We start from the raw sequence: 19,993 nt of genomic DNA, 5'->3' as shown, positions 1-19,993 counted from the left end.
GGCAGTACAGGCACAGGCGGGATTGGACTGCCGCAAGGCAGTGCAGGCACAGGTGGGATTGGACCACCACAGGGCAGTGCAGACACAGGCGGAATTGGAGCACAAAGAGGGCAGTGCAGGTACATGCAGGATTGGACCATAGCAGGATGGTGCAGTCACAACAGGTACTCTGGACTTCAGGTTCAAAACATAAACAGGACTTTATTCACAGGAACAGAACACAGCAAGGTTACAGGTATAGGACACAGCAGGGATACAGGAACAGGATACAAACTGGTACCAAGGGAACACATGGACAGGACAGGTCCAGGGCAGACATCAGCATGCCAGAACTGGATACAAACAGAACTGGTGCAGAATACAGGCAGACCAGAGCAACATGGCAGGACCAACACTGAACTAGGTTTAGTAACATAAGGAATTTTTTGGTCTGAACAGCATCTGATGTTGCCATGACACACAGCGAGTTTAGAGCCAAACACTTCTTTCTCGGAGAACCCCTTTAATTGAATTAAACCCAATTGTGATGTGATGTTACATAGGATTACTTGATGGAAACACAATTATGATGCTACAGCAACATACCAGTTGTAAAAGTGTTGCACCCTTGGGCTTCAGGCGCCACAGGGTATTACACCACTTTTATGGGGTATTATCTATCCAAGGGCCAGGAGGAGGTTAACCTGCCGATGCATTCACAAAACTCACACAAACAACAGCAGGTGCTTACTCACAGTTGGTTGGACTAGGGCAGACAGAGGAGCCAGCCATCACGAAGCATGGGACTTCTCCAGTCGCTAGGACAACGACTGGGGGCGGGCACCACATGGGGTAGAAGTAGGCACAACCATCACATTTTAGACAAAACCTGGAGTTAGTGTTCCTCTCTCTTCATGGGCCCGTGGCTTGGAGCAGGAGGCTCTGGATAGCAACTGTTCACTAACAGACTTTAATGGGCACCGGCGGTGACCGCCAATGGATCCGGGATTGGCTGGGGCCCATCGTGGCAGAGGACAGTACTCTGGGGCAGCGCCTGAACAACCTGTGAGTAAAAAGACTTGGAACCGCAGCCCCTGCCTCTCCTTTAACTGGAGCTGATGCCCAGCGTTGCCGTGCCAACAGGGACTACCACCTGTCCACCTACGTCCTCTGTCATCATCCCCGGAGTAATCCCGCTCCACCTGTGGGGAGCGACACCATCCAGGCTGCACTTAACATCTGCCCTGGTGAGAGACCTTGCAGCAGCAGCCCCCATTCCAGGCCACGTTCTACAGGTTGCATCACGATCACCTTAAAAGACTTTCCTAAACCTTCAATAACTACCACCATCCTCACTGCCACCCTTCTATCCTCCTTTCTGTATGCCTCAGGGCAACGGAACCAGGCCAAGCCACCCAGTGATGACACAGAGGATCTGCACCCCTGGCCCGGCAACGAGTAGGTTAAAACACCTGCCGCACTGAGTGCTACAAAAGCACTTATGATGTCACAGGAGTTTACCTAACTAAAGTCCACTTATGATTTCACAATAGGTTATCTGACTGAAAAACACTTGAAATATCACAGGAGCTCACTTAATGAGAAAACGTTTTCAAATTTACAGCATGTTGCCTAGAGGTAATAAGTTTAAGGGTGGCTTTACACGCTACGATATCGGTCCCGATATCGCTAGCATGAGACTCGCCCCCATTGTTTTTGCGAGAGGAGCATATCACTGCCCGTCGCACACAAAATCGCGCACCCCCGTCATACATACTTACCTGCCTAGCGACGTCGCTGTGACTAGCGTACCGCCTCCTTTCTAAGGGGGCGGTCCGTTTGGCGTCACAGTGACGTCACTAAGCGGCCACCCAATGAAAGCGGAGGGGCAGAGATGAGCGGCACAAACATCCCGCCCATCTCCTTCCTTCCGCATTGTGGCCGGCGGCAGGTAAGGAGATGTTCCTCGTTCCTGCGGCGTCACACGTAGCGATGTGTGCTACCGCAGGAACGAGGAACAACTTCGCCCCAGCAACAGCAGTGATAATTGAGAATGGACCCCCATGTCAACGAGGAGCGATTTTGGACGTTTTTGCAACAATCCAAAATTGCTCCTAGGAGTCACACACAACGATATCGCTACAACGGCCGGATGTGCGCCACAAATTCCGTGACCCCAGCGAGATCGCTGTAGCGAAATCGTAGCGTGTAAAGCCCACTTAACTTCAACGGGCTTTTGATGTATTCTCGTTTAATCACATGGTTCTTTTGTAATCTCTTCTTTGATCCTACTTCAATGTGGTTATTTAGCTATTATTTTTCTGCAGCTATATGGTACAAGGAAGGTGGGTGCAAATCCCTGTGAGCCTAATGACTTGTTAGGACCAGGAGGACGGGTAGGCCCAGGAGGTGGATCCACTGGGCTGAACACCTCACCGAGGGCAAGGTGCCCGGTAGCCGGATCACTACAGGTAGCAGGACAGTCCGTTCAGAGGAGTGGAGTGAAGAAGTCCCTGGGACCACGGAGTCTCTGAAGGTAGTCCGGGTGACGGAGCTCAGGTTCGGAGGCCGAGATGATGTCAGGCAGAATCCGGAACCAACGGAGCGAGGAGGTGGGTCACCACACGGATCAAGGGATCGGAGATGGTAGGGACTGACGGGATGGCAGGCAGTCACCGTTCGGGGTTCGGGAGTCGTCAGGACCGGTTGGCGAGACAGGGGCGACTCTACAAGACAGATAGGTAAGTATGGCACAAGACACAAGGAGACCTGACTCCTAGCTTAGCAAACACGAAGAACAGGCCCCACCCACTTGGAAAGGATCCCCCTATATACCCTGTACCTGATTCTTCAATATCCTGTTGGAGGACACTGGCCCTTTAAGAGAGGGTCAATGACCGCGCGCGCGCCCTAATACGCATGCGCGAGGCCCGGGTGCCAGAAGCCAGAGCAGGGAGCGGTGCACAGGAGGCAGGAGTGCCGGGCTGGCTCAGCGTTACCGATGGGCGCCGGGAGCGGGGACCGGGCTGCCTGGGGACCGCAGGTGATGGGGCATGAAGGCTGTGGAGCGGGGGACCGGGAAGCCTGGCACGGGAGCGTCGGAGCGTAACCTGAGAGCGGGGAAGCGTGGCAGGGGAGCCGGTGAGCAAGGCAGGGGAGCCGGGGAGCATGGCAGGGGAGCCGGGGAGCATGGCAGGGGAGCCGGGGAGCATGGCAGAGGAACCGGGGAGCATGACATGACTCAATATGCCATGTAATAAAATGATAAAAAGAATGGCAGTACTCCAATATTCAGTGTAAAAAAATGTGGATTCACCATCTCTGTTGCTAAACATTTGGTGTGCCGTCTTTCATTTTGGAATATATATATATTAAAAAAACTGCTAACAATACCAGTGATGTGACAGTAATAATGTAACTTAAAACAACTGGAAATATTGCAACAGCTGACTTGATGATGTCAAAGGAAGTTACCTGACTAAAGCTTACCTGAAGAAAACACTTTTGTAATGTCACAGTAGTGTTCTGTGTTGTCACAGAACTTCCGTGACACTGAGAGAAGTGGATGAAAGTCTAGTTGGAATGTGACCACAAATGACATACTTGTGGTCATGTGACTGCCCACTCACACTGCTATTACAGGGGAATCATGACAGTGTGCGTATTACATGCTGTCATGATTCGGTAGCATCTTAGTAGGATAGATTGACAGAAATTAGTCTAGAGTCCAGGAAACACCTGCAATTCTTCCTACACTCATCTCTGTAATCAGATATTGTCGCAGGGGAAAGGTTAGCTGCTTCAGAGGAAGAGCAATCTTAGGACATTGTTCGGAATCCAGGATTGCCAGTCTTAACAGGGATGAAAAAGAGGGCTGCTTATCTCTTTTATGGCTGTGGTGACGTGTAAAAGAATAGAAAAAAATGCAATAAACCCCCCCCTGAGATATTAATGTTAGAATTTCTAAAGGTCAATCATTTTGTCATATGAAACTTTTCAGAAGTAGACTATGTACCATGAAATATGAAAGGAGTTGCCTTTATATAAAATATGTATTCACGGATCACTGAATATTTATACTTTAGTTTGCATGAACCAGGGACTACATAAAAAAAAAAAAACAGCCTATCGAGTCCTAAATAAAACACACAAAGACGACAGCCGAGAGCGTTCTTGCAAGAGCAATTTTTCACATAATGGTTTGATTTTCTTAAACTACATTGGTAATCCAATCAGGAAGATGTGGAAATTGCCGGTTGAAAGCCGAGAGAAGGTGTTTCTTAGTGAAGCCACAATCTCATTCACGTACTTGGGGAAACTCTAAACTTACATTTCAAATTTCAGGAAAATATAATCAAATCACCTTGAAGAAATGTGTCTGCACTTAGAGCGCGGGCTCGAGAGTATGCAGATCACATCGGAAATAGGCACCATGGCAACGGAATATAAACAAGGATTCCCACAGTGGGATGATTGCTGGAATGTGGAGTAATTGAGGTGACTGTTTGCAGGTTGTGGTGGCCGTTTCTATGGCAATGGACAGGAGTCAAGGGAAATCCTTGTGTGTATAATGTGACATGGTGCCAACAGCTGTTTACAACGTAATATCTTGCACGCAAGTTCTTACTCAGTGCCTCGCAAACTATTTTTTTCTGTACACACCTTATGTGTGGGAGGTAATCTGCACCACAGGTAGATTCTGCTGCTGCACTTTGTACCGTGATATTGAATTCACTAGAAATACTGGATTTGTCTCTAGTAAGGAGGCCTCTGCTCTACTTGACTCATTTATCGAGCACGCCGGCCAGTGATCTCCCATTGTGCGCTTTAAGAAAACATATACGTTCAGACTACGCTTGAGAAAAAAAAGCGTAACTGCATTTTATTTGTTTATGAATGTAACATATACCTTTATTACTCAGTGGAAAACTATGCAGGTCTGTTTTCTCGCAGTGATCAGATCTGATTTATGTACTGTAAGCTCGCAAACACTCTGGCTTTACCATATGATCTAACTGTAGAATAACACAGCTATCTGCTGCCAGGGACAGGATTTGTCAGTCTCTGCTAGTTTCAACAGGAATCATTTCTTCAATATAAAATTGAGTTTCAGAGAGTTCATGTTCCAAAATATATAATGAAACTGCTATTTAGGGTTCACTCACATCTGCATGTAGAATCTGCGCATGCAGTGAGATGCAGACAGCACACGGACACCAATTAGTATCTTTCATGTGACACTAAGGGCTCTTCTCCACTGGCCTGTAAAAAATCACAGCGATACTCGGCTCAAAATGTGAGTAGAGTATCCTGCGTGTGATCTGCATACGTTTGTTTTTTTGTCCTCACATAGCATCCATATGACATGCGGGTGCTATGTGAGTGTTTATGCAAGCAGCGTAGGACTGGCTACGGGAGAAATCTCCAGTAAAACCAGGCCTGGCCGCGGTTACCTGCACTGAGCTCCAGAGGGGTCATCTGAGCTCCAGAGATCTGCCCGGCATGTCTGCAGCTGTGCTGACCTGAACAGCAATCGCCGGGGAATCAATCACTCGGCGCTCGCTGTTCAGGCTGCACTCTGGAGCTCGGGTGACAGCTCTGGAGTTCAGTGCATGTAACCGCGGCCAGGACTGGTATTACTGGAGATTCCTCCGGTAGCCAGTCTGACGCGGTATGCAAGTGTCAGGATCCGTGTGACATGTGAATGCCATCTGTATGACATGCGCATGCCACCCGGATTCTGACTTTTCTCTCGCTCCCATAGGATTGCATGGGGGTGAGAGAGCTGAAATTCGCATCAAATCGCAGCATGCTGAGATTTCAAGGTGAGAGCATGTAGAGTCATAAAAATACGGGGAAAAGGAGACAGCATCATAGTGAATCACACACAGATTGCAATCCATTTTTCCATGCAATGGGATTTGGAGAAAAAAAAACACCAGTGGAGAAGAGCCCTAGGGCTCTTCTCCACTGGCGTTTTTATTTTTTCGATTCCCATCACATGTTAAAACGGTCTGTAATCTGTCAAAGGATTTCCTATGATGCAGTCTCCTTTTCCCTGTTTTTTTACGACTCTACACGGGCTCACCTTGAAATCGCAGCATGCTGCGATTTGATACGAATCTCAGCTCTCTCACCCCCATGCAATCCTATGGGAGCGAGAGAAAAGTAAGAATCCGGGTGGCATGCGCATGTCATACAGATGGCATACGCATGTCACACGGATCCTTGACACTTGCATACCGCGTCAGACTGGCTACCGGAGGAATCTCCAGTAATACCAGGCCTGGCTGCGGTTACATGCACTGAACACCGGAGCTGTCACCTGAGCTCCAGAGTGCAGCCTGAACAGCGAGCGCCGAGTGATTGATTCCCCGGCGATTGCTGTTCAGTTTAGCACAGCTGCAAACAGATCGGGCTGATCTCTGGAGCTCAGGTAACAGCTCTGGGGTTCAGTGCAGGTAACTGCAACCAAGACTGCATCATAGGAAATCCTTTGACAGATTACAAACCGGTTTTACATGCGATGGGAATCGCAAAAAATAAACGCCAGTTGAGAAGAGCCCTTAAGGACATTTAAGGGGCCCTTTGCACACTACGACATCAGAAGCTGATGCTTGCGATGCAGAGCGCGATAGTCCCCGCCCCCGTCGCAGCAGCGATATCTTGTGATTGCTGGCGTAGCGAACATTATCGCTACGGCAGCTTCACATGCACTCACCTGCCCTGCGATGCCACTCTGGCCGGCGAACCACCTCCTTCCTAAGGGGGCGGGTTGTGCGGTGTCATAGCGACGTCACACGGCAGCCGGTCAATAGCAGCGGAGGGGCGGAGATGAGCAGGATGTAAACATCCCGCCGACCTCCTTCCTTCCGCATTGCAGCGGAGACGCAGGTAGGAGATGTTCCTCGCTCCTACGGCTTCACACACAGCGATGTGTGCTGCCGCAGGAACGAGGAACAACATCGTACCTGTCGCTTCACCGGCATTATGAAAATGTCGAACCCTATACCGATGATACGATAACGATGCTTTTGCGCTCGTTAATCATATCAAAAAGGATTTGCACACTTCGATATCGACTGCGACGCCGGATGTGCGTCACTTTCGATTTGACCCCACCGACATCGCACCTGCGATGTCGTAGTGTGCAAAGCCCCCCTAACATTGTCTTTAGCAACAAATTAAATAATCCAATTAAAAAAAAATAGCTAAAATTCTGAAACTATCAATCTATATCTATCTATCAATCTAGCTATCTCTATCTATCTATATATCTTTATCTTTTATATGCTTGCTTTGTTATTGGAGCTAATTCTAAAAAGTACATACAGTATTGTCTAATGTAAACGATTATGTTAAAAACGGACGCCATATGGATGTCACGTGGAGGCTAGGCTAGGGGGAAAACTCACATAGCACTTGCATGACATACAGAATGCCACTTGCATGTCACTCAATGATAGTTTCAGGAGCAGCAATGGAGCCATATTTCACAAGTGGATGAGTGAACCCTAAAGAGGATTATACCACAAAAAATATATATTCTATAAATGGCATATAGGCATATAGTCATTGTTATCAACATGTCACTTAGTCATAGACATTAAGAAGATGTGATCATTATTTTTCTTTAACACAGAGAGATAATATTATTTTAATTTGAGAAGTATTAAAAAGATAGTTGCTATTTAGAAAATGTTTGCCCTCAGCAGTTAGCTTTAAAAAACTGGGCTTTATCTACCCTCCCTAGTCCAGTGCTATATCTCCGACACCACCTAAGGCCTCTGCCACACTCACGTGAATTTCACGCACGTGCCGAGAGACACGTATTTTCCCTGCGTGTTGTGTGCAGGTAAGTACGTGTCTCTGGTACGTGCGGGACACGTGTGTTCTACGTGCGCTATCCGCGATAGCACACGTAGAATCAGTAATTATTATACTCACCTGGTCCTTCCTGATGTCCGCGCTGCTGTCCGTGGTGCTGATCCTCGGTCTCCAGCCCTCCCGTCTCCCCGCTGCTGCTGCTGCCAGGCAGTGAAGTGAATATTCAATGAGAATAATGAGCGGCGGTTGGCAGCAAGAGGCAGCAGCGGCAGAGACAGGAGGGCAGGAGAAGGTGAGTTAATGTTTTTTTTTTTTTTAACTGACATGTGTGTTTTCTCCGGCGCGTGTCACACGGGACCGCATCCACACTACACCCGTGTGGTGCGGGTGCGGGCCGTGTGACACCCGTGCTGCTGGCGAAAAACCGGATATGTCAGCGCTTTGAAAATCGCACACACGTACAAACGCACACGGACACACGTTCCGTGTGGTTTTACGTGTGTGTGCCTGCTACAATAGGGTAGCATTGGTTAAAGTGTCTCCGTGCCGCCGGTACGTGAAAAAAATGACAAACACGTGCCGGAGGCACGGATGTGTGGCACAGGCCTAAATCTGTATTATTAGGCTAAAGTAGAGACGTCATGTTCTCAGCACTGCAGCCAATCACTGAGCACAGAAACTTGTGTCGTCTACATTGGAAAAGCGGCAAAGCTGCAGCACTGTCGACATGATGCCATGTACAGTGTGACGCCCTGGCAAAACCAGGTAGTCACAAATAGTTTGCATCCTCCTTGTTACCATCACAACCCACACCTAGGCATAAAACTCAGCCATAAAACCCTGGTCACCCCCTCATGATAACTAGGACACACCAGTGGGCGGGATCAGGTGGATGAGAACGCCCACCTAGGGGTCCTGAGGAGTCAGGGGTGGGAACACGAGAGAACAGTTTTGACAGTTGAGGTGTGGAGAGCTGACTGTAGTGTAGTCAGGGGTCTTAGCCCCTGGACTACTTGGCTAGGTGGCAGACAGTGAGCAGAGCCACAGGCGACGGAGATCCGGTCGTGGGAGACCTAAAGTGGACTGGGGCAGGGTTGTAGTCTGCCGGAACTGACAGCGGGAATCCGGTCCGGAAGCCGTGCACAGTCGGGGTGCCTGGACCCTAAGGCGAGGAAGGTTGCAAGCCCCTCTCTAATTAACCAGCCAGGGACAAGGTTCCAGACGTTGTCCCAAATTACTGCCCAGATAGCGCAAAACGGAAGCCCAATGAGGGGGATAGGGTGTCTGCCAAGAACCCACTAAAATCCCAAGGGTCAGCTTTCGCGGGCCACAGCTCCCAACACAAACAGAACTGGCAGTGGACTTCTCCGTTCCATGCGAAGTTGTCCAAAAGAGAAGGAAACACGAAGTGCAGGAGGAAGTGTTATCTGCTCATCAACCTGGCTGCGGGACCCGAATGCACCCTGCAAAGGCGGCCGGCCACTGACAACTTGGTTTACTACTTGACTTGTGTGAAGTTATTGAACTGTGAGTACACCACTGTCCCCCGGTCTGGTCCGGCGTGCCACCTCCAGCAGCCATCAATTCCGTGTTCCATCCCAGGGCCCCCCGGGACTACACCTCCCCTACCACTTGGGGGGGATCTCAACTTGCTGCCCCGCTCCATCAGCCCCAGGCGCCCCATCAACAGGCAGCGTCGGTGCCAACATCCTTCACCGCAACCCACGGGTGGCGTCACAGACAACCTCTCTTGTAAATATCCCCTTTCCGACGGTTGTGAGGAGGGACGGCCGTGTGAGCCCAGGTCCGGTCACCTCTCAAGCCGCAGCAGCGAACTTGGACCCGAGCAGGTTCCCATGAGAGAGAGAAGCGGCAGCGGCACCCGCCCGCAACATACAGCAGTGAAACAACAGCAATGGCAGAGACACAGCACTGGATCCAGGGCAGGAAAGTAAAGCATAGCTTGTCTTTTTAATACTTATTCTGCTTGAGGACAATTTTTTCTGAAATGGGACAACCCCTTTATTTTCTGGTAATGTATTTCTTGTTTGTTTTGTTGGTACATTTAAAGGGAACCTGTCAGCTATAAAAACGCTATTAACCTGAAGATATGAGGTTCATCTGCAGGTTAATAGCATTTGGATTCGGTCCGGCGAATGCACATTGAACCTTGTTGCTGGGAGGAAATGGACTTTAATCCTGCAGTGTTTCGGGTTCAGTCATGGCTCTGTGTATGGAGATTGGCGGCTTTAACCACACCCACTACACTGACTGACTGCTGCTTAGCATTAGAACCAACTGTCAGTCAGTGTGGGGGCACGATTACAGCTGCTGCTCTCCATACACAGAGCGATGACTGTACCCGCACTGGAATCACCACATGAATGAATCTGGAACCCTGCCGGGAGGATTACAGTTCATTTCCTTCAGACAGTGGGATTCAATGTGCAGGTGCCAGAAGTATTCAAAAAGCTTGTAAACTGCATATTAACCTGCAAACCTGCATGTTAATAGTGGTTTTACAGAGGATATGTTTGTCTTTAAAAGGGTTGTCCACTACTCTGTCAACTAACCTCAATCACCATGTTTGTCCCTGTTAAAATAATAACACATACTCACCACCAGTGTAGATGCCGTTGCAGCGATGTTAAAACTCGCTTTCCTGGGGACTCACACAATGTTGATACGTGATCCAAGTTCCGTGTCTAATCAGAGTCGCCTTCCTTCTCCCTGTCTTTAGAAGTATAAAACATCAATAGGAAGTGAACGGCCATATGCGGCTTGACTTCTTCTTGATGTTCCACTTGACGTTCGTCTTGTTCAATTCATCTGAAGGTGAGGAGAGTGAAGTGAGCACTGATTGGGTGCAGGTCTCATGTGAGTTAACATTGTCATGTGAGCCCCAGGAGAGTGATTGGCTAAACCGCTGGACAGCTGCGGACTGGAGTACCTGGGGCCCACCAGGAAAAATCAACCTTGGGGCCCACCAGCACCAAGCAGTTACCGTACTGTATATAGCAGGGGTGGGATTCAAATTTTTAACAGGTTCTCTGTAAACCCCGCCCATTTGAAAACCACACCCATTCTGTAACCACACCCATTCTGTTAGCCACACCCATTTTCACGCAATTTCCTCAACCAAAAAATACAAGTAATTTAAAGTAAAATCTCCTTCCCCTCCTGTACCGTCACTGTCCTGTCCAGCACCAGTTGTTCCAGTCACTGTCAGTCTTATTGTATTAAATGATTTTTATACAGTTTTTAAAAATTATTACTAAAGGAGCCCTGCTAAAATTGGAATGGACGACCTTCCCGATACAGATCTCATCCCATTATGGCCTCTTTCCCCTGCAGATCCCATCCCATTATGGCCTCTTTCCCCTGCAGATCCCATCCCATTATGGCCTCTTTCCCCTGCAGATCCCATCCCATTATGGCCTTTTTCCCCAGCAGATCCCATCCCATCTTCTCCTTTTCCCATGTAGCTCCCATCTTATGTGGCCCCTCTCCCCATATAGCTGCCATCTTAATGCGGCTCCTCTCCCCATATAGCCACATATAGCTGCCATCTTAATGCGGCTCCTCTCCCCATATAGCCACATATAGCTGCCATCTTAATGTGGCCCCTCTCCCCATATAGCTCCCATCTCATGTGGCCTCTCCCCATATAGCCACATATAGCTGCCATCTTAATGTGGCCCCTCTCCCCATATAGCCACATATAGCTGCCATCTTAATGCGGCTCCTCTCCCCATATAGCCACATATAGCTGCCATCTTATGTGGCCCCTCTCCCCATATAGCCACATATAGCTGCCATCTTAATGTGGCCCCTCTCCCCATATAGCCACATATAGCTGCCATCTTAATGTGGCCCCTCTCCCCATATAGCTCCCATCTCATGTGGCCTCTCCCCATATAGCCACATATAGCTGCCATCTTAATGTGGCCCCTCTCCCCATATAGCCACATATAGCTCCCATCTTAATGTGGCCCCTCTCCCCATATAGCCACATATAGCTGCCATCTTAATGTGGCCCCTCTCCCCATATAGCCACATATAGCTGCCATCTTAATGTGGCCCCTCTCCCCATATAGCTCCCATCTCATGTGGCCTCTCCCCATATAGCCACATATAGCTGCCATCTTAATGTGGCCCCTCTCCCCATATAGCCACATATAGCTGCCATCTTAATGTGGCCCCTCTCCCCATATAGCCACATATAGCTGCCATCTTATGTGGCCTCTCCCCATAGTCACATATAGCTGCCATCTTAATGTGGCCCCTCTCCCCATATAGGCACATATAGCTACCATCTTATGTGGCCCCTCTCCCTGCATCTTCGGCTCACTGAGCTCTTACCTGCTCCAAGCACCGGTGGCCTCTCCTCTGTCTTCCATCCTCCGCGGCTCTCTGCACACTAAGGGTATGTGCGCACTAGGTGTTTTTTTCACACCACGTTTTTTGTGCATTTTTGGCCGCAAAAAAGGCACAAAAACGCACCCGCAGTAAAAACGCAATGCGTTTTTACCGCATTTTTGGCTGCGTTTTTGCTCACTGCTTTTTTATGCGTTTTTTTTATCAGTGAATAATGCCATTAAAGATTGTTGAAAAAAAGGTCTGATGTAATTTCCTTCTTCAATATGTTCTTCATTCCCCACTAGTGATTAGAACAACCAGAGCAGTGTATATGGACTTCATTAGGAGTAAAAGGCAACAACTTCAATAGAAATGCACAAATAGAAAGGAAATAGAAGTCTTTAAATTTGCCTGCGTATTATTATATCCCATGGTCAATGATTAGCAAACAATGAGCGCTATAGTGCACATAAAAAGTTTTACACCCCCCCTGGGCCCCCGCAACCCCTCGGGGCCCCTGCTTGCTTCTCGGGCCCCAGCACCTCCCCGGGCCCCTGCTTGCCTCCCTGGGCCCCCGCACCCCCACCCCCCGGGCCCCTGCTTGCCCCCTTGGGCCCCCTTACACCCCCCCTGGGACCCCGTACCCCCCCGGGGCCCCTGCTCGCTTCTCGGGCCCCCGCACCCCTCCCCCGGGCCCCTGTTTGACCCCTGGGCCCCAGTACACACCCCCTGGGCCCCCGCAACCCCCCGGGGCCCTTGCTCGCTTCTCGGGCCCCCGCACCCCTCCCCCGGGCCCCTGTTTGACCCCTGGGCCCCAGTACACACCCCCTGGGCCCCCGCAACCCCCCGGGGCCCTTGCTCGCTTCTCGGGCCCCCGAACCCCTCCCCCGGGCCCCTACTTGCCCCCCTGGGCCCCCATACACCCTCCCTGTGCCCCCGCACCCGCCCGGGCCCCCGGCTCGCTTCTCGGGCCCCCGCACCCCCCCGGGCCCCTGCTTGCCCCCCTGGGCCCTTGTACACCCCCCCTGGGCCCCCACACACCCCCCGGGGCCCCTGCTTGCTTCTCGGGCCCCCGCACCCCCCCGGGCCCTTGCTTGTCCTCCTAGGCCCCCGTACACCCCCCCTGGGCCCCCGCCCCCCCCCCGGGGCCCCTGCTCGCTTCTCGGGCCCCCGCACCCCCTCGGGCCCCTGCTTGCCCCCCTGGGCACCTGTACACCCCCCTGGACCCCCGCACCCCCCCGGGGCCCCTGCTTGCCCCCCGTACACCCCCCCTGGGCCCTCGCACCCCCCCGGGACCCCTGCTCGCTTCTCGGGCCCCCGAACCCCCCCGGGCCCCTGCTTGCCCCCCTGGGCCCCCGTAAACCCCCCTTGCCCTCCTAGGCCCCCGCACCTCACCGGGCCCCTGCTTGCCCCCCTGGGCCCCCGTACACCCACCCGAACCTTCGCATCCCTCGGGGCCCCTGCTTGCCCCCCTGGGCCCCCATACCCCCCCTGGAACCCGCACCCCCCAGGGCCCCTGCTTGCCCCCCTGGGCCCCTGTACACCCCTCCTGGGCCCCTGCACCCCCCAAAGGCCCCTGCTTGCCCCCCCTGGGCCCCCATATACCCCCCCTGGACCCCCGCACCCCCCGGGGCCCCTGCTCGCTTCTCGGGCCCCCCGCACTTTCCCCGGGCCCCTGCTTGCCCCCTGGGCCCCTGTACACCCCCCCTGGGCCCCCGCACACCCCCCGGGGCCCCTGCTTGACCCCCTGGGCCCCCATACACCCCCCTTGGCCCCCGCACCCCCCCGGGGCCGCTGCTTGCCTCCCTAGGCCCCTGTACACCCCCCCTGGACCCCCACACACCCCCAGGGCCCCTGCACCCTCCCCGGGCCCCTGCTTGCCCCCCTGGGCCCGTGTACACCCCCCCTGGGCCCCCGCACCCCCCCGGGCCCTTGCTTTCCCCCCTGGGCCCCCATACACCCCCCCTGGGCCCCTGCAACCCCACGGGGCCCCTGCTCGCTTCTCGGGCCCCCACACCCCCCCGGGCCCCTGCTTGCCCCCCTAGCCCCCGCACTCCCCGGGGCCCCTGCTCGCTTCGCGGGCCCCCGCACTTCCCCCGGGCCCCTGCTTGCCCCCCCTTGGCCCCTGTACTCCCCCCCTGGACCCCCGCACCCCCCCCGGGGCCCCTGCTCACTTCTCGGGCCCCTGCACCCCCCCGGGCCCCTGCTTGCCCCCCTGGGCCCCTTTACACCCCCCCTGGTCCCCCGCACCCCCCCGGGGCCCCTGCTTGCCCCCCCGGGCCCCCATACACCCACCCTTGGCCCCCGCAGCCCCCCGGGGCCCCTGCTCGCTTCTCGGGCTCCCGCACTTCCCCGGGCCCCTGCTTGCCCCTCTGGGCCCCCGTACACCCCCCCTGGGCCCCCGCCCCCCCCAGGCCCCTGCTTGCCCCTCTGGGCCCCCGTACACCCCCCCTGGGCCCCTGCCCCCCCCCCCAGGGCCCCTGCTCACTTCTCAGGCCCCCGTACTCCCCCCCGGGGCCCCTGCTCGCTTCTCGGGTCCCCGCACCCCCCCAGGCCCCTGCTTGCCCCCTGGGCCCCCGTACACCCCCCCTGGGCCCCCGCACCCCCCGGGGCCCCTGCTCGCTTCTCAGGCCCCCGCACCCCCCCCGGGCCCCTGCTTTCCCCCCTGGGCCCCCACACCCCACCCCCCCGGGCCCCCGCTTGCCCCCCTGGGCCCCCGTACACCCCCCTGGGCCCTGCTTGCCCCCTGGGCCCCCGTACACCCCCCCTGGGCCCCCGCACCCCCCGGGGCCCCTGCTCACTTCTTGGGCCCCCGCACCCCCCCGGGCCCCTGCTTGCCCCCCTGGGCTCCTTTACACCCCCCCTGGTCCCCTGCACCCACCCGGGGCCCCTGCTTGCCCCCCCGTACACCCACCCTGGGCCCCCGCACCCCCCGGGGCCCCTGCTCGTATCTCGGGCCCCCGTACCCCTCCCCCAGGCCCCTGCTTGCCCCCTGTGCCCCCGTACACCCCCCCTGCTCGCTTCTCGGGCCCCTGCACCCCTCGCGGGCCCCTGCTTGCGCCCCCTGAGCCCCCGTACACCCCCCCTGGGCCCCTGCACCCCCCCGGGGCCCCTGCTTGCTTCTCGGGCCCCCCCCGCCCGGGCCCTTGCTTGCCCCCCTGGGCCCCTGTACACCCCCCCTGGGCCATCGCACCCCCCCGGGGCCCCTGCTTGCCCCCCCTGGGCCCCCGTACACCCCCCCTGGGCCCGCGCACCCCCAGGGCCCCTGCTCGTTTCTCGGGCCCCCCGGACCCCCCCGTTCCCCTGCTTGCCCCCCTGGGCCCCCGTACACCCCCCCTGGGCCCCCGCACCCCCCCGGGGCCCCATCTCGCTTCTCGGGCCCCGCACCCCCCCGGGCCCCTGCTTGCCCCCCTAGGCCCCCGCACCCCACCGGGCCCCTGCTTGGCCCCCTGGGCCCCTGTACACCCCCTTTGGGCCCCCGCACTTCCCCCGGGGCCCCTGCTTGCCCCCCCGGGCCCCCGTACACCCACCCTTGGCCCCCGCAGCCCCCCGGGGCCCCTGCTCGCTTCTCGGGATCCCGCACTTCCCCGGGCCCCTGCTTGCCCCTCTGGGCCCCCGTACACCCCCCCTGGGCCCCCGCCCCCTCAGGCCCCTGCTTGCCCCTCTGGGCCCCCGTACACCCCCCCTGGGCCCCTGCCCCCCCCCCCAGGGCCCCTGCTCACTTCTCAGGCCCCCGTACTCACCCCCGGGGCCCCTGCTCGCTTCTCGGGTCCCCGCACCCCCCCAGGCCCCTGCTTGCCCCCTGGGCCCCCGTACACCCCCCCTGGGCCCCTGCACCCCCCGGGGTCCCTGCTCGCTTCTCAGGCCCCCGCACCCCCCCGGGCCCCTGCTTTCCCCCCTGGGCCCCCACACCCCACCCCCCCGGGCCCCTGCTTGCCCCCCTGGGCCCCCGTACACCCCCCCTGGGCCCTGCTTGCCCCCTGGGCCCCCGTACACCCCCCCTGGGCCCCCGCACCCCACGGGGCCCCTGCTCACTTCTTGGGCCCCCGCACCCCCCCGGGCCCCTGCTTGCCCCCCTGGGCTCCTTTACACCCCCCCTGGTCCCCCGCACCCACCCGGGGCCCCTGCTTGCCCCCCCGGGCCCCCGTACACCCACCCTGGGCCCCCGCACCCCACGGGGCCCCTGCTCGTATCTCGGGCCCCCGTACCCCTCCCCCAGGCCCCTGCTTGCCCCCTGTGCCCCCGTACACCCCCCCTGCTCGCTTCTCGGGCCCCTGCACCCCTCGCGGGCCCCTGCTTGCGCCCCCTGAGCCCCCGTACACCCCTCCTGGGCCCCTGCACCCCCCCGGGGCCCCTGCTTGCTTCTCGGGCCCCCCCCGCCCGGGCCCTTGCTTGCCCCCCTGGGCCCCTGTACACCCCCCCTGGGCCATCGCACCCCCCCGGGGCCCCTGCTTGCCCCCCCTGGGCCCCCGTACACCCCCCCTGGGCCCGCGCACCCCCAGGGCCCCTGCTCGTTTCTCGGGCCCCCGGACCCCCCCGGTCCCCTGCTTGCCCCCCTGGGCCCCCGTACACCCCCCCTGGGCCCCCGCACCCCCCCCGGGGCCCCATCTCGCTTCTCGGGCCCCGCACCCCCCCGGGCCCCTGCTTGCCCCCCTAGGCCCCCCGCACCCCACCGGGCCCCTGCTTGGCCCCCTGGGCCCCTGTACACCCCCTTTGGGCCCCCGCACTTCCCCCGGGGCCCCTGCTTGCCCCCCCTCGGCCCCCATACACACCCCCTGGACCCCCGCACCCCCCCGGGGCCCCTGCTCGCTTCTCGGGCCTCCGCACCCCCCACGGGCCCCTGCTTGCCCCCCTGGGCCCCTGTACACCCCCCCTGGGCCCCCGCACCCCCCTGGGGCCCCTGCTTGCCCCCCTGGGCCCCTGTACACCCCCCCCTTGGCCCCTGCACCCCCCGGGGCCCCTGCTCACGTCTCGGGCCCCCGCACCCCCCCCGGGCCCCTGCTTGCCCCTCTGGGCCCCCGTACACCCCCCTTGGGCCCCCGCACCTCACCCCCCGGAGCCCCAGCTCGCTTCTTGGGCCCCCGAACCCCCCCGGGCCCCTGCTTGCCCCCCTATGCCCCCGCACCCCACCGGGCCCCTGCTTGCCCCCCTGGGCCCCCGCACCCCCCCGGGGCCCCTGCTTGCCCCTCCTGGGCCCCTGCACCCCCCCGGGGCCCCTGCTCGCTTTTCGGGCCCCTGCACCCCCCCGGCCCCTGCTTGCCCCCCCTGGGCCCCCGTACACCCCCCCTGGGCCCCCGCACCCCCCTTGGGGCCCCTGCTCGCTTCTTGGGCCCCCGCACACCCCCCCGGGCCCCTGCTTGCCCCTCTGGGCCCCCGTACACCCCCCTTGGGCCCCCGCACCTCACCCCCCGGGGCCCCAGCTCGCTTCTTGGGCCCCCGAACCCCCCCGGGCCCCTGCTTGCCCCCCTATGCCCCCGCACCCCACCGGGCCCCTGCTTGCCCCCCTGGGCCCCTGCACCCCCCCGGGGCCCCTGCTCGCTTCTCGGGCCCCTGCACCCCCCCGGCCCCTGCTTGCCCCCCTGGGCCCCGTACACCCCCCCTGGGCCCCCGCACCCCCCTTGGGGCCCTTGCTCGCTTCTTGGGCCCCCGCACCCCCCCACGGGCCCCTGCTTGCACCTCTGGGCCCCCATACACCCCCCTGGGCCCCTGCAACCCCCCTCGGGGCCCCTGCTTACTTCTCGGGCCCCCGCACCCACCCCGGGCCCCTGCTTGCCCCCCTGGGCCCCCGTACACCCCCCCTGGGCCCCCGTACCCCCCCGGGGCCCCTGCTTGCCCCCTTGGGCCCCCACATCCCCCTTTGGGGCCCCTGCTCGCTTCTCGGGCCCCCGCACTCCCTTACCCGGGGCCCCCGCCTTCTATACTCACGTGCTGCTGCTCCTGCAGCCTGACCTGGGGCGACGCCGGTTCCGTCCTGTGCAGCGCGATGCTGCCAGCACCTGCACAGGAAGGAAGCAGTCATCGCTCTGAGACTGCTTCCTCCTGCAGTGTCGCTGGCTGCGCAGATGAGTCAGAGCCGCGCGGCACTGACAGTGATAGCAGGCAGAGCTGGAGATCGCTCTCCCTGCTTGCCGCTGCAGAGGCAATGGGATTGTCACTAATCATATCGGCAATGTGCCGATATGATTAGTGAAATTACCGGCCGGGGGAGGGGGAGGGGCCTCTCACACATATCCATAGGGGCCCAAGGAGGGTAGGGGGGCGGGGCCTAGGGGGCGTGGCCATCAATAGCAGGGGCCCACCGGGGTTCTCCCGACCTCCTGGTGGGCCAGTCCGCCCCTGCCGCTGGAACAACGATGGCACAGGGTAAAATAAGCATTGTTATTTTACTGCGGGAAACCTTGATATTTGAGAAGGGCTTGTCCAAGTAGTGGGTAACCCCTTTAAGCAAACTGAAAAATTCTATTAGTAGATAACATAATTGGAAAACTTTTCCTAATGTTCTAACTTCTGATTTACTAACTTACTCTGATTGACTAATATATGACTGTTCATTGGTTGCATGCCAGTTATCGTCTGCTATTGTACTGGTTTTCTAATTATTTGGATATTTCTACCTGCAAAGCAGGAGGAATTGTGCAATATGATGAGTTTTTGCACTGTAAAGAGCCCATATATTTTTCTTACAGAGGACCCTCTTCTGTCTGTGTCTGCCACTGAGTAACATATACTACAAAATAAAACAAAAAACAGCAAAATATGCCAACAAAAAACAGGATTTAACATCAATGTGTCATATAAAATGATTTTTTCAACAACTGAATTTTTTCTAAGTATTAATGTTGGAAATGTATTAATGGTGTAACAAATGTCACATAATTAAAAACGGTTTGATAGTTTAATCTTTTGAACACTAGGTGTGACGCCCCTGGACTATTCAGGTCGTCACAGGGTACTGCACAAACTGCCCTCCCCGTGCAGTATTTGACTCCCCATGGTTCTGGGTCTCTATCCTGCAGTACTGCCTCCACCAGCATTCACTTATCCTAGTTACACTTTGCACCACACCTGTCAGGCACACCAGAGGGCTGCTTAAGCAGAAATTGGGCCACCCACCTAGGGGTCAGACAGGGAGGTGGGAGGTGTCGAGAGGAGTTGAGCGGTAGCCCTCAAGCTGTAAGGAGCTCTGAGGAAGCTGGGAGTTGTAGCTCCCAGGGGAGAAGTAAACTAGGTCGCAGACGGTGGTCTGGACCTAGAGGAGTCGGACCCCCGGTCGCAGGAGATTGAGGCTAGGTGCTTGGAACCCGTCGAGGAGGATGATCGGCAGCCTGATCCTATCACCTATAAAATGCATACAGCTGGACAATGAAAAAGCCAAAAATGTACAAGGGAAAATATGGCACTGCATTACTGCAAAAGAGAGATATTTAGTTTATGTATTGGCCAATGCATGTAAGCCCGGAACCAACGGCAAGGTATATCTCTGTAATCCAGGAACCTAACTTAAATGCCACTATCTAGGTTAAAAACATCTGTGTCTGGGAAAAATACCACTATTTGGACTACAAACCTCCATGTATGGGCGACTAGGCTCCTGCTACAATGGTTATGAACACAGCCAGGTCTAAAGGGTGCTTTACACGCTGCGACATCGCTAGCGATTGCTAGTGATGTTGCGAGCGATAGCACCCGCCCCCGTCGTTCATGCGACATGTGGTGATCGCTGCCGTAGCGAACAATATCGCTACGGCAGCGTCACACGCACATATTTCTTCACCGTCGTTGCTGTTGCTGCCGAACAATCCCTCCTTCAAGGGGGAGGTGCGTTCGG

This window comes from Anomaloglossus baeobatrachus, chromosome 1 (genome assembly GCF_048569485.1).
Source record: "Anomaloglossus baeobatrachus isolate aAnoBae1 chromosome 1, aAnoBae1.hap1, whole genome shotgun sequence".
In the NCBI taxonomy this organism is placed as follows: Eukaryota; Metazoa; Chordata; class Amphibia; order Anura; family Aromobatidae; genus Anomaloglossus; species Anomaloglossus baeobatrachus.
The sequence above is the reverse complement of the archived record's forward strand: the minus strand, read 5'-3'. Positions refer to the sequence as shown.